A 16398-nucleotide genomic window follows, 5' to 3' on the forward strand; every position below is an offset into this window, starting at 1 on the left:
GAATTCCTGGGTTCCGCTGGAGGAAATTTTAGGAAATTTCACTAAGGTGTGGATATCCAAAAATACTCTAAAAAATTTCCAAAAATATACTAACTCTTCACCACTCCCTCAAGATCTTTGTTGTCAGCTGCTGACACTGACTCCTCTCAATGTGTGATTTGCCTCACAAATCACAGATTACATTGAATCTAAGCATAGAAACTACCAACTGATCTGTCTCTTTGTCAACCAAAACAGACTTCCTCCCTAACCAGAGTTCCCCTCAGAGTGCCCTTCTGATTATTTTCAGTCACAATTCTGTTCTGGCAGCCATTGGTCCTTGGGCCCACCATCCATGTTCAGAATATGACTTCTCCTGACTCCTGGCACACCATCATGCTATCTTGTCCATTAGCCCACCTCTCAGAGGGCCAATTTCCTGCAAACTGGCACACATTCTTCTAACACAGCAAGACCTACACTTCCCCAAGAACCATGAAGGAATATATGCCTAAGAATGACTTGGGCTTTTTTCCGGTGACATTTCTGAAACAACATAAGTCTGACCTTAGATGGCTGCACCCTTTGCTTTTAGAATGTGCTATGGTGAGTGCTGTGAATTGTGTAAGACTGTTGAATCACAGACCTGTATCTCTGAAATAAATAATACATTATATGTTAAAAAGAAGAAGAAGAAGAAGAAGATAGCAGGAAGGGAAAAATGAAGGGGGAAATCAGAGGGGGAGACAAACCATGAGAGACTATGGACTCTGAGAAACAAACAGGGTTCTAGAGGGGAGGGGGGGAGGGGGATGAGTTAGCCTAGTGATGGGTATTAAGGAGGGCACGTACTGCATGGAGCACTGGGTGTTACAGGCAAACAATGAATCATGGAACACTACATCAAAAACTAATGATGTGATGTATGGTGATTAATATAACAACAATAAAAAAGAATTAATTTATTTCTTGAAAAGAAAATAATAGTTCATTCTTACCAAGTGAAATATTTCCTTTATACATGCATCTAGTCTCACACAATTTTTACAGATTCAGGGAAAAAATAACTACTTGTTCTGTTTAGAGCTAATTGATTCAGCTTGTGTTTGATGCTTTCCATCCGTCTTTCCACTGAAGCTATATTTCATCTGTTCCCCGTTTTTAAAAATTCCCAAACTCACTCTCAGCTGACTCCTTTATCTTGCCTCTAAACATGCTGAAGCCATTTCTATTAAAAAAGAAGAAGCCATTCCGTTAGAAAAAGATTATTTCTATTAAAAATCCCTTTTTGCCCTCCAACTCTTGCACTGCCTCTCTCGGTTTTCAGCTAAGCTCCTCAAAATAACAAGTGTCTCCAATTCTCACTTCTCATGTAGGCGCTAACCCATGGTAATTAGTTCTGTGCCACCATTATTCAAATGGAACGACTCCTGCTAACATCACCAGTGACGGCCAAATTCAAAATCCCATGGACTGTTTGCAGTTCTTCTCTTACTTAACTTCTCTACAGTATTTGATTAGTGTTGATTAATCATTATGCTGAGTAATTCTTTCTTCTCAAAACTATTCAAATACTCTTTTTATTTTCAGAATCCCTCATTGAACTCTCCCCTTGTTTATTTCATACACGTCGGCATTCATTAGAGTTCATCCGTAGATTTTGTTTCCTACCATTCATTCCTACATTCTCCTGGGTGATTTGAACACTTTTCTAGATAGTTGTTCTTCTTATTTCATATTCAGTTATCCTACTGCTTACTTCAGAGAAACTTCTGTGTATCCCATGAGCACCTAAAACTTATTTTCAAAATTAAACTCACCTCAATCTCTGTAGTTTTCTGTTGCTTCTGTATCCTCCATCTTGGCAAATGGCACCACCCTTGCAACCCAAGTCAAAATCCAGATGTTATTCTAGACCTCTTCCTCTCTACCACCCCTCCGTAACTAATAATTTATTAAAAATACCAGATTCTATAACCTTAACATCTTTGTTTATGTTCAAGCGAATGTAAGATGTGTCATTTCACCTATATGAATTGTTCATACTAATATTTCAGTATGAATCTTTATCTGATAACATTTTAACAGAAAATACCTAACAAATAATTCCTTAATATCCTTTAATACCTAGTTAGTCCTTATTCATATTTCATTGATTGTTTTAAAGTTATCTTTTCACAGTTGATTTGACCACATCAAAATCCAAATAATATTGTGTTTTCTTATTCTGTTTTCTGTCATTCTTTTACTATATAACAGTCCCTTCCTTCTTTTTTATTTTTTTATGCTGTTGATTTGCTGGAGAAACCATGTCATTTATCCCAAGAAATGTCTCATATTCAAAATGTGACTGATCACTTGAAAACACGCTGTTGTTTTACATCCTACCTCTATCCTTCTATTTCCTGTCAACTGGCTTGATAAAATCCAGTTTCAATTTTTTTTTTTTTTTTAGGTAACCATTTTTAATAAGTGAAGCTCTGTGAGCTTGATCAGTGAGTTCAGGTGGTGTCAGTCTGATCACTCCACTATAAAGTTCCCCATTGTTTCACTCCAATTGTTTTAGAATACAATAACAAAAGCTACCTAAATGTTTTTACTAAGGGTTGTATAATGGTAATTCTCTAATTCTAGAATTCATTCTGCATTATTTAGCTAGAATTCTTCCATAGAGAATAACTTTTCCTCATCACTTAGTTGGTTACCCTAAAATAGAATTCAGTGCATGCAGAAAGACAAAATAAATATTTGATTATTTCCTTAAATTTATGGGAAAAAATGCAAAGCCAAAGGCACAAAAGAGTACAAAGATGATGCCAAATTGCTTTCAAAGTGGTTCTACCAATTTGTACCTACCAGAAGTAGTAAGTGTTCTAGTTAACAAACATTTTTTTCCCCACTGTACTGAATTATAAGTGACTCCCATTATGGTTTTTAACTTTCATTTCTGTAATTACTTATCAGATTGGGCATCTTTCATTGGTTGATCAAATTTCCTTTCTGTGAATTATCTATTAAGACTTTTCCTCATCTTTTCTGTTGGTTATTTATTTCTCCTTTTCTTATAGATTGTGAATTCTTTTTATTTTTATCTTTTGGACATTGACTAATCATTTGCCTTTTGTATATACTGAAAAATATCATCTTCCATGTGCAATTCTCCTTTCACTTCCTTTACATTGACTTTTGATAGAAGTCTTGATAGATTAATACATTTTACTAATCTTTTCATCTGAAGTTTGCATTTTTTGTGTTTTGTTTAATCAAATTCTACCTTTATACAGGGCATAAAGATATTATCCTATAGAGTGTAGTTTTGCTTTTTATTTTATATCTTTGACGTACCCAGATTTAACATCATATATAGTGATAGGGTAAGAGTCTGCTTTTTATTATTGTTTTCCTAAATGACTAATAATTTGTCCTAGAACACTTACTGAAAAGTCCACTATCTTCTCTCTCACATGTGCAACATCATTTGTGTCTTAAGTTAGGTACATGTTTATTTCTGGGCTCACTCTTTAGTTTTATTGGTCTTTCCTTGAAATAATAGAATCTTGGTCATTTGGTATATTTTAGTAATAGTTTTTGAAATAAAGGCAGTTTTTTCTTCTTCAGAAGCTTCTAGGCTGTGCTTGTCCTTCACTCTAACATATAAATTTTAGAGTCAGCTTGTGAAGTTCACACACAAAAATGTTGTAATTTTGATTGGAATTGTTTTCGAGTTATGGCCAACGTACAATTAACTGGCATCTTTAGGAAATTCAGTCTTCCATTTATTTACTTAATTTATTTACACCTTTTAAAATTTCTTTTAATAATATAAGTTTCCTAATTAGTGAGTTTTATCTTTTTTTTTTTTTTCCTCATGGGTGCCAGATCATTTCAGAGCTTTTAAACAAAGTTAGCTCTATTCTGATGATCCCACTGGGTAATTTTTACCACATGAGTTTAATTTAAGCCATCTATCAGAATCAAACTTCAGATTTTTCACTCAAGAGACTTCCCAGCAATAAATGACTAAACAGTGTTACCAGGGGAGAAAATATCTTTGGTATATGTATTTCCCTACTTAGTTCAATTCAGAACTAGAACAAAGACTTTAAAATTAAAGATTCACTTACCTTTTGACGTGCTATTCTATTTTGTGTAGGAAGAGACATTAGTTCTCTGATTGGAATCCTGTCATGTGGAAAATAGAAGTAGCAACAGTTATGGCTATTATGCAACACAACAGAAGAGAGGGCCCTGAGAACTTGATGTCTTGTCAGTTCAGACTCCATTCTGACCATGTGTTTAAGACTCAGTACCTTCCTGTCAGCATATATGAATATCTCACAAGCGAATAGCATGTTCCAGTGTAGGGAGTTCACACTTTCCTACAACGATTTAGTGAAATAGTTTCAAGAAGCATTATTACCATCTGAGAGAGGAGAAGCTAGAGAAAACCACTTGCTGAAGTTCACAAGAGAGAAAGAGTGAGAACAAATTCTTAGGAATTACAATTCACTGCTCACCTCCAGAACACTATTCTCAATTTAAAAGCTTTTGTAGCTTGACCGTGATTGCACTCTGTAGAATCCTTGAGTTATATTCTGCCCCACGTTTAGCTGCTTACATTTCCATATTTATGTATCCATATCATTTCCACAAAGATCTAAAGTCTGCCTGTAGAGTTCTACCTATCCCTCAAGTAGACTCGTCAGTAGGAAATGAAAAAGTTTTGTGTTTCTCTTTGGAGAGTCTATGAAATATTCATACCCTTGACCGAGGAATGCCCCTAAATATTAAAGCTTTGAGATATTATTATCAAATTTCCCTTGCAATCCCATTGTCTGTTTTATTGAAATGTTTAACATGCCAAACTTCTGAAGTTAGAATTTAAAGTTGTGTTTATCCTGTGCTTAAGTGTGTTCTCATGAAAGCATCTGGTTCTCAAGTTTAAAAGAAAAAAGAGTAAATGACTCAGTTCTAATGCACGGGGTATATAAAATATTGCCTGTATTTAAGGTTATTGATATTGTTCCACATCTAAATTTGGTGACTAGTTAGTAGGATATCAGTTTAGTCTCTTCAACAGATATTTGCTGAATCTGAAAGACAAGGAATACTTTGGGTGGAAAAGGATTCTGGTTGAGGGAGACTTTCCACAACCACCAGCTCCTTGATATTCAAAGTGTGGTCCGTGGGCCAGTAGCACCAGCAGTAAAGCATCTCAGGCTCTACCCCAACCGGTGAAGCAGAATTGGCCTTTTAACATGATCTGCAAAATTTCAATATGCATATTAAAGTTCAAGAAGCATACTCTAGACCTGTGCTGTCCAGTAGAGTAGCCAGAGCCACATGTGGCTGTTGAGCACTTTAAATGTGATTAACTCTGAATAGAGATATCCTAAAAATATAAAATACATACCTGATTTTGAAGATTTACCATAAAAATATTAACTATCTTATTAATAAATCTGCATTATTTACATGCTAAAATGATATGTTGGCTACGTAGGGTTAAATGAGATATATTATTAAAATTATTTTCACTTTTTTTTTTTTTTTACTTTTTTTTAGTGTGGCTGCTAGAAAATTTACAATGACATATGTGGCTCATGTTTATGACTCAATTCTCTGGATAGATAGACAGATTGATCAATTGATTGATCGATCTGGTCTACTTGTCCTCACCCGAGAGGTTCAATCCCATCCTGATCTTTAGAACCAGTATTAATCTGAGATAGGCACGATGTAAGAAACTGTAGACCAGGGATCACCAGTTAGTAGTGTCTGGCTGCGGACATGTTTTGTTTGGCCTACATGATGTATTTAAAAATTGTGTCAGTGTTTTAGAAACTGGAAACGTCACATAAAGTATTTTGGATTTGCAGATTCTCTTAAAAACTTCCTCAAACAGTTGAAATTAGAGCTACCATTCGATCCAGCAATTGCACCACTGGGTATTTACCCCAAAGATATAAATGTAGGGACCCGAAGGGGTACATGCACCCCAATGTTTATAGCAGCAATGTCCACAATAGCCAAACTGTGGAAAGAGCCAAGATGTCCATCGACAGATGAATGGATAAAGAAGATGTGGTATATTTACACAATGGAATATTATGCAGACATCAAAAGGAATGAGATCTTGCCATTTGCAACGACGTGGATGGAACTGGAGGGTGTTATGCTTAGTGAAATAAGTCAATCAGAGAAAGACATGTATCATATGACCTCACTCATATGAGGAATTCTTAATCTCAAGAACAAACTGAGGGTTGCTGGAGTGGTCGGGGGTGGGAGGGATGGGGTGGCTGGGTGATAGACATTGGGGAGGGTATGTGCTACGGTGAGCGCTGTGAATTGTGTAAGACTGTTAAATCACAGATCTGTACTTCTGAAACAAATAACGCAACATATTTTAAGAGAAAAGAAAAAGAAGAAGATAGCAGGAGAGGAAGAATGAAGGGGAGTAAGTCAGAGGGGGAGACGAACCAGGAGAGATGATGGACTCTGAAAAACAAACTGAGGTTTCTAGAGAGGAGGAGGGTAGGGGGATGGGTTAGCCTGGTGATGGGTATTAAAGAGGGCACATTCTGCATGGAGCACTGGGTGTTATGCACAAACAATGAATCATGGAACACTACACCAAAAGAAATGATGTAATATATGGTGATTAACATAACAATAAAAAATTTTTAAAAAAACCTAATAAGGTCTTCCCACACCGAGCCTACATTCTCTCCTCACAACCATGATCTAGAATTAAATAGCAGCTGCCTCCTGAGATGGGCTATGTTCTCACCAGATTAACATAGACACAGACTTGACCACTCACACATCCTGGCATCTGCACTGTCCCCCTCAAGTCACTCCTGGATTCGCCCAAGCATCTGAGGCTCTGACTACTAGCCTAAATTACCATCTCAGATGTTAGACCTTATATTTGCCATTAGCCCAGTCATGCTCTTTGTTGTTCTCCCACTTTGGGCGAGTTTAATTTCAGCCTTCAGCCTCTCTCAGGTTGCTCCATACTACTGAGACAAAGTCTGAGATAATTATGATGCTGATAAAAATTAACTGAGCACTTATGTGGACAAGGCACTGAGCTAAATAATTTATATTCATTATTTCACTTACTCTTTACAGCTGCCTTATGGCTTAGGAGTTTTTTTTTTCACATTCTAACATCAAAGAATGTGCATCATAGAGACATTAATTTGCTTAACCCAAAGTCACACACACAGACATTTGCACTCACAACTAGAAGTTCAGGACCAAAGAGAGATCTGTGGAACCCCAAATACCATGATTTTTTAAAAATCACTACATGATTCTACTTTAGGACTTTGTCGTGAAAAGATATCATTTTCCCCTTTGGTCTCATATCCATATCCTTGTCATTGTCAGGTTGTGTATTTCTTTTGCAGATGTGTATCTGACTTGACAAGACCTAATTTGGGATTGTTTTTCAGAACTTGAAGCAATCCCACTATCCACAGTTAAGACTGGGGAATTTCAGCCATCCTGTACCCACCCTTGCCACTTCCTCCTTGCATTGAGCTTGGCAGAAAACAGCCCTTTGTACTTAACCAGGCTTTTATTTTCAGTCACTATGAGTAAGAATTACAGTGTCCCACAGCTTTGTGCGTGGAAGAGCTCTGGACAGAACTAAAAGTGGCCTTTAATTGTGGCTTTAGCCTAAAAGTCTTTAGGGAAAAATTGGCCCTGACTTGTTGAACCTCAGTTATGTCCCAGGATACTTTTAGAATCTATTCATATCCTCTGAACTGTGGTTCACATAATTTTTGTAATATTTACTTGGAATTCTTATACAAATAAATTTAATTTTCCAGTACTTAACTCATTTCAGTTTCCCTTGATCCCCAGCTAAACATTAAGTACTATCTCTCCTGGAAAACTCAAGGGTGGAGAAGAAAGCTCCCCAAAGCTATATTCAGGTGAACCTCCTCCTGCCTGTCTATATAAAACCCAAATATACTAGAACTAACTTTTTCTACCAAATTCCTACTGAAATATCAGCCTGCATTATTCTATGGTAGAATGTTATTCAGAACCTGTTTGGCTCATTGCTTAAAAAAAAAAAAAATCAGAACAATCATCTGGTAGTCTCTTTAATTGTCTAGAATGTGTTTCCCTGAAGATTATGCTCTGGGTAAACCTTAAGTGAATAATTAGAGATCTGAGACAACCTCCTAGTTTACTGACAACAATTACTATGATTATGACAGGCTGCTGCTTTACACAAGATTTTTTCCAACGTTTAAAAATTTTGGTAAAATATATATAACATAAAATTTACCATTTTAACCGTTTTTAAGTGTACTGCTCAGTGGCACTAAATACATTTAAATTGTTGCGCAACACTTCCAGTTTATTATGAAACTATCTTAATTTTTGAAAAGTCCAAAAAACAGTGCAATAAATACCAGTATACTCACAACCTAGACTAAACAGTTGTTAACATTTTTCACACGTGCTTCAGCTCTCTTTAGTATGCTGCTGTGTATATATCATTTTAAAATAGTTTGCAGATTTCACCCCTAAACATTTCACCATGTGTCCCCTAAGAATAAGAACATCCCCCTATATAACATCACCATTATCATACATAAGAAGATTAGTAATTATTTCCTACTATCATCTAATATCCAGCTCATATTCAAATTGTCGCCTCAAATGTGTTTTATAACTGGTTTTGGGAAGCATTATCCAATGAGTGTTCAAAAATTGCACTGCTTATGCCTCTTGACTGTCTTTTACTCTAAGATAGCCCCTTCCCCTGCACATCCCGACAAGATTTTTTTTTTTTTTCTTGGTCATGACATTGGCAAGGCCAGTTGCTTTTTACATTGTCCTGCATTCTGGATTTTTCTCATTGTTTGCTTTTGGTATCTTTTAACTTGTTTCTCTTGTCCCTGTAATTTCTTTAAATTGGGAGATAAGTGGAAAGGCTTGATTGCACTAAGTGTAAATACTTTTTCACCAAGAATTCTCTATTGGTGAGTAACTACATATTGCATCATAGCAGGAGGCACTTAAAGTCAAGTTGTCCCATTATTAGTAATGCTCAGTTTGAACCCTAGTTAAAGGAGAATTGCCAAATATCTTTTCTAAAAAGATTTTCATTTGTTGGCAAAATTTTTATAGTAGCTAAACTAATATGAACTAACATTTATGTGTTTATACAAACTTAGCTCTTTCCCTTGTTCCTGTTTAAAATTTACATTTTTAAAAGAAAGGCTATTAGCAAATTAACCTTCATATTCAGAATTTTTTTCATTTAATTTACTAAATTAGAAGAAAGGGTGGTATTTGTCATAACAGAATTTAAATAGCATTAAAGTTATAGTGTAGAGCTATCAGGGATCATAGACAACTTCCAGGGTGCAAATAAACTGCACCAAAATTATACTTGCTTATTGTTCAGAACTCAGAACCAGATAGTTCCTCGAGAAACTATCCACTTCCCAGACCATTCTACAAAATGCCAGCCTGTTATTTCTATTTAAAAAGTAATTTTGTTGTATGTAACAAAAAGAAACTTGAAGATATCAAAGAAATATCTCCACCCTCCTGCACCTTCCCTGTCTCAGCTATATAATAACCACCTCATGTGGATTAATAAAGTAAGTAGGGACTCACCATGATCACCTTCATTCAGATGCCATATCTGTGGCCATCATGGAATCAAAAAGCAAGGTAACATGGTATCTTGAAGAACACATCTTGCTCTCCGGAGTAGTAGGCAAAATCAGTTTCTATTCTTGGAATACATATAAGTCAATACCTTCCAGGTAGATTCTGTTCAAAAGTCCAACAGTTATAACTTGGGGAATACTAGAAATCTACTGATGATTGGAAATCTAGAAATATAAGGATTCTTGAGTGTAAATCTCACAAATGAGAAGAAGACTCGTGGCTTGCTTAAGCACAGAAGAGCAGATGTAACAGAAGTGGGACTAGATCCTAGGTCTCCTAATCCCTAGTCCAGATTCTTCTAAGATTTCAGCATGCTGTGTACTTATCTATCCGTACATATGACTTGAGAGTCTGTATTTTGCTTTACTTCATTTTATTTTAAAAACAGTACTAGCTTAACTAGTGATAAGCAAAAACTAGTCCACTTGCTCTAATTAATTATTATAATCCCATATCAATCATGCCATTTTCCCTTGTCTATGGCTGAGGTAACATGCAAAGAAACTGGAGAGTGAAATCACATGGACTAAATCCAAATCTATCCACAGTACTTCCGATGGGGGAATTCTGAAGCCATTTCGGAATTGAACTTAACGGAGAGATTTACTGCTCTCTTTCCACCCTGATTCCCACTTACCCAGAAATTCTATTCTCCACGTTAGAAAAGTCATCTCAAACTTCAGGAGTTGAGATTAGCATTCAGTAAGACAGAATTCTACTTAAACATTTCTTTAAGATTCAAGGCAAGCAAAACCTTCCAGTATTATGTGAAAAACTCGCGTCAGCTTCCCTGTCTTGTTTCATGTGTCTACCCACCTCTCTTCACGCTTTAATCCAAAAACCACTCACTGTTTTCTAGATACATCATGCTCTTTCATGACCCTCTACGAGAAGTACCTGTACCCACATTCTCCACCCAGCGAACCCTTTCTTGTAAAGACATAATTCTAGTGTGACTTTGTTTTCCAAACTCTTCCATTCCCTGAACTGAGTTCACCAATGTGATTCCGTATCATTGTGTCTGCCTCTTTTCCTTTACATCAGTTACAATATAATTTTGCCATGTTTACTGTGACCTCTTCAGCACAGGAACAACCATGGTGTTGGATGTTTCGGGTGCCAGATATCTGTACCTCCTCTCTTCTCATGGCTATAACTGCCAAGTAACTAACACAATAATCCCTATGGGGAGTCATTCAACAGGTAGTTACAGAACACCTTCCATGTACCAAGTTCTAGGACTGGGGATACAATTACCAGAAAAAAGTAAACATTCTCTCATAGAGTTTATACTCGGTGGTAGGAGATAGAAAATAAATCAATCACAAATATGTCTATCCATCTATATGTATGTATACATATACATATATATTATATAGATTTATGTGAAGTAGTTAAGTAGAAAATTCAGCATCTATACATCTGTATGAAATGTCAGAGCAATGAAGTGCTATGGAGGAAAACAGAGCAGGAAAGGGGATTTCTGGTTGCCATTTGAAATCAAGGTGACCATGAAAGGCTTCATTGCACTGTGAAGCTGGCACGCACACAGTTACCTGGAGGCCTGTGTAGGCAAAGGACCCAAGGCTTCTGAGGCAGTCTGTATGAGGAGCAGCAGGGCGGCTAGCGCGGCGGCAGTGGGGAGGCCACGTAAAGCAGGTTACATAATGAGGTCAGAGAGGAAACAGGAGCCAATCACATGGGGCGTTACAAGTTGTAAAGACTCCATTTTTATTTCGAGTAAAATAAGCCACTGGAGGGTTTTTAGCCCGTGGAAAGATTTGATGTGTATTAAATTTTTACCCAATCGTGCTATCTGCAGAATTGAGAGAACAAAGATAGAAGTAGGGAAGAACAGAGGCTGCTGGAGCCAAAGTATCAGCTTTGTCAGTGGTAGTCCGGCAACTCCAAGCACTGAGTTTTCTGATAAAGTTGGTCCAAGCTGTGGTTCTTAAACTTGACCATGCCCCGAAATCACCCGGAGTGCTTGTTACAACCAGATTTCTGGGCCCTGTTCCCAGCAGCCCTATCTTACTAACCTACCCTCAGAAGGTAATGCGCAAAAGCAAAAAAGCTCCAAGTAGCTCTGTGCTGACTTTTGAATGCAAGGACCCTGCCCCTGGGAATGTACGGCTCAAAGAAGTCAGGTTGCCACCGTTCAATTCAGACCTCTCCTATAGAAGTCCTCTTCTGTGGAAATGCGGGCAATGTATTTCTGTTTATAATGTAGTTGTACCCGTGGTGCCTATCTAAAGCCTGACGCATGGCAGGGACTTATTAAAAATTTATTACATGATTATTTGAATGAAATTAGTGATTTTTACGAAGGAAATTTTTAACCCAATTTTGAAAAATTTCAGGAATGAAGTTTTAACTTAAAATACTTACTTATGGGGCGCTTGGGTGGCTCAGTCCGTTAAGCGCCTAATTCTCGGTTTAGCTCAGGTCATGATCTCAGGGTGGTGAGATTGAGCCCCACCCGCATAGGCGCTCTGAGCATGGAGCCTGCTTAAAATTCTCTCTCCCCCCTCCTTCTACCTTCCCGCTTCTCACGTGTGCTCTATAAATGAATAAATAAACCAAATCTTAAAAATAAAATAATAAAATATTTACTTAAAAACCATCTTAGAATTGTGGAAAATAATTCCAATAAAAGAGAAAAGTTGTATATTGATTGCTTTTACTTAGGGTTGATTTTCATTTTTTAATAACCCTGGGTACCTGGCACAATAATTTTGGAACTGCACTGGCTATTAATACTACAGCAATTCTGTCAAATGTTATTATATTTATACTATTTTATTATATTGTATTTTAAGTCTGGATTTTTGCCATTGATTCACAAAATTTGCTTTGATAGTAGGACAGAGTTTTCACTAGATTTGAAACTGTCAGATAACATGAGAACCTTTTCATAAGTGTTTTCCAAATCAAATTCCATCTCACAGCCTGAAGTAAAGGTTTGAAAATAATTAAAATTTTAGTATAAACTTGTTTTCATTGTTTTCATGAGATTCCAAGAGTATAGTGTATGATATGTACAGTCTCTGAATTTCCTTTTGATGTTAATATAGAAATGATTTTATTGAATTCCCACTTGGTTCTCGTTTGTTACATAAAAGGAATGCATTGGGCAGTGGACACAAGAGCTTGTGCTTGAACTTTAAAACTTCAACTGCCAAACTACTCATAAAATTAAATTCATTTCATCTCCAATTTTAAAAAATTGAATGAAACAATGTGAGACCAGTTTCTTCAAACAACATAGGATTTCATTTTCAAATATTATAAAATGTCACATAAATTTCAAAACCAGGGCATTTTGAAAAATCAGATTGATCTTAAAGAGTTTTTTGTAAAAAGAGCAATCTGTGTATTATTTTGCATTTTCCCTACCCTTGCTTTTAGGAGTAAAATGGATCATTTTAAAAGAACTAAATAATTTAGTTCAATTTGATGATAACTCAGTTTGTATCCATGGACTAACTTGAGAAGAATGAAACAGAAACCCTGATTCAATTATGTCTGATCCTTGGCTATTTCTATAGGAAGATCCAGGAACATATGGAGATTTCACACCCAGTCCTAAGTATGTTCAACTGATGTAGTCAAACCTAACTGAGTTTTCCTTAGTATTTGAATTCAGAAATGATTAATATAATTCTTTGCTTGCCTTCCCCACCTTAGCAGAATTAGATGTTATTTAGCTGTAGAAATGGCAGGATAATGTATTTATTTAAACTCTTACATATACACACATTTCTGTGTGTATATGTAAGAGTTTAAATAAATACATTTTCAACAAAACTACACACAAAAATACACACTAAAAACCCTATACCAACATTGTTATTCTTTTAACTCTCAGCATGTTTATTCTCTACCAATATTTATATTTCATTTTTACTTATTTTTTGCCTAATAATTTTTATTTTTTTAATTTTTTTAAAAGATTTTATTTATTCATGAGAGAGGCAGAGAGAGAGAGAGAGAGAGGCAGAGGGAGAAGCAGGCTCCCAAGGAGCAGGGAGCCCGATGCGGGACTCGATCCCAGGACCCTGGGGATCATGACCTGAGCCGAAGGCAGACGCTTAACCATCTGAGCCACCCAGGCGCCCGCCTAATAATTTTTAAAGAAAGAGTATGAACCAGATAAACCCTTCCGTTGTATAATTCTATGCATGAACACACCTTACCATCCAGTAACATGTGCATGCACCTCTGTGCCAAAATTTAATGACACAGAATAATGTCACTTTCTTAAGTAGTGTAGCTTCTTTAGTCATAATCCAGAATTCAAGCTTTCATTTCCCTCTCCCAAATAAAGAAAGCAAGAAACAAGTCCAAAACGAAAAGCAAGTCATGGGGAATGCCAACATACTGTCTTATTAGTTCCCATAATTTCTAATTCATTATCTTCCATCTGACTGGAAGTCTGCAGTGTCAAACATTTGGGATTTTCCTGTGTAAATTGTAGAGTATTCTGGGTGCCTAAGTCTTTTGACTATGAAGCACTATCAAGAAAGTGCAGAAAAATGAACATGGAAAGGAAAAGAAGGGAAAGGAAATAAAATAAAATGAAACAAAATGAAAGGAAAGGAAAAAGGAAAGAAGAGAGAAAGAGAGGGAGGGACAGAAGGAACGTGGGAAGAAGGAAGGAAAAGAAAGAAAAGGGAAAGAAGGGAGAAAGGGAGGAAGAAAGATTTGAAGTTTATTGAGATACCTTTGAGAAATCTCAAATCTTTTCAATTTAATGTGTGAATACATGAAATGAGTCCATTAAACAGGAATTTTTGCCTTGGTTCTTCAACTCATGTTGATGAAAGCCACTTAAAGGCATTTGGGTGAAATACTCTGTAGAAGTTGATTAATCTACCTGTAATAGATGAGAACAAAACTAGAAACTTTCTTAATTTGCTTTATTTTCCAAATGCATCCTTTATGTTCTTCATAAATCTAGGCTTGTCCTATTAGTTTTCAAGGAATACACATGACTTGAAGGCTATAGAACCAGATAATTATGGTTAGGGTGTTTCTGTAGTCAATATCCTTGAATGCTCTCTTAAAAAAAGGTAACAATGAGAACTGTCACAAAGAGATTTCAATCACTATTTCTGTGATCCTAAGCCATATAGGATTAGCCCATAGTTTAAACTTGTCTAAAGATGAAAATGAGCAATTTAGCTCATCTGGGAAGCAGCTGTGCAGAACTATGGAAGGCAGTGGTAAAAAAAAAAAACCACTATTAGGTAAACAAAAGCAACAGAAAGATGGTGAAAAGGGTAAAAGAGTACGAAATTAGAATCCATTCAAACAAAACTTACTTGGATGGATGAGGAAGAAAGTCTTTTCCTGCCAATCCAGTAAGTGTTTCATCTGGAAAAGCATGCTTCCACATCTGGCTTATGTGTTATATTGTAAATATTACTTATTTCATTTTTTTATTTTATTTTTGATGTAAATGTTGGTTTGTTAACAAAAATAAAATAAAAATCAGTGGAGAGATGCAGTATTAATATTGCAAGTGCTAAGTATTTCAAATAAAATATTCAAAATACAAACTATTACCTGCTTTCTAACATATGCTAACAAAGCCTCTAAAGAAGAAAAGTGAAAATATTGGAAATAATAAACACTTATTTTGTTTGAATATGAGTCACCTAATATAGTAAATACCATGGGAAAACTCTCCAAATGACCAGAGTAGTTATTTTGTGATGCTTGCAATACAGTATGATTTTCAAAGTGGGTATAATTTATTTAAAAGAAAAAAAGGAAGTAAAAATGATTCACTTATGTTTATTTGTTTGAAAGCAATATAGTAATGTTTGTATGAAGGAAGAAGCCAGTTCCAAAATGAATTATTACTTAATTTTCTGATCACCTACTCTGAGTAGTGTTACTCTTCTACTCCTTGAGTCAGCCACACAGATTAACATGTGGCCTCCCAGGGCTTCTTGGCCCTTCTTTCTAGAACTTGAAAAAGGTCAGGTGTAAGGCAAATAAGTCCACAAAACAAAAGATAAATGGGATAAATTGGAAGTCTATGTACCTGGAAAGAGAAATAAATAAAATTGAGCAATAATTTTTCCCTGCATCTGCAGTAATAATAAAGATAATAACTTACATTTGTGTGAGTTCATAGCACATTTTCACAAGCATTATGTCATTTTCAGTATCTTCACCCATACATTTTATTTTACCTAGTAATTATAACACGATGACTCAGAATAATAAAATGCTATAATAAAATATCTACAAGTGTTACAGGAACACAGATTAAGATGTGATTAATTAAACATTTGGGGAAGTATAAGAAAGGCTGCTGCCAGAAAATAATTCAGTTTGTCCTTGAAAAATGAGTATGAGGCTACCCAACAGAATAGTGGAGGATGGGGTTTTCTAATTATGAGTAGAAACATGAGCAAATGTGACAAATTTAGGAACAGTGAGTAACTGATACCTATTCAGCTATCTCAATTCCCTATATATATATATATATATATATATATATATATATATAATATTCTAGGGGCTGAAATAAAGTATAATACACCTAGAGAAAGAGCAAAGTAGCCTGGCAGGAAGTTCTTTAGAACGTATCCTAAAGTAGTTACTATTATTGCAGAAGCTAAACCTTTCTAAAACTTTGTCGTGAAATTCGGTCATTATATATTAACACCTACTATAAGTTAAACTGTGCCTGGC

General features: G+C 35.8%; 1 protein-coding gene across 3 annotated transcripts in view; it reads left to right on the forward strand.

Moving 5' to 3' along the window:
• CFAP299 (cilia and flagella associated protein 299) overlaps positions 1–16398 on the forward strand; it is a 573208-nt gene that overhangs the window by 496801 nt on the left and 60009 nt on the right. The window lies entirely within an intron of this gene.

This window comes from Callorhinus ursinus, unplaced genomic scaffold (assembly GCF_003265705.2).
Source record: "Callorhinus ursinus isolate GAN/ISIS: 27379988/994484 unplaced genomic scaffold, GSC_fseal_2.0 scaffold4, whole genome shotgun sequence".
In the NCBI taxonomy this organism is placed as follows: domain Eukaryota; kingdom Metazoa; phylum Chordata; class Mammalia; order Carnivora; family Otariidae; genus Callorhinus; species Callorhinus ursinus.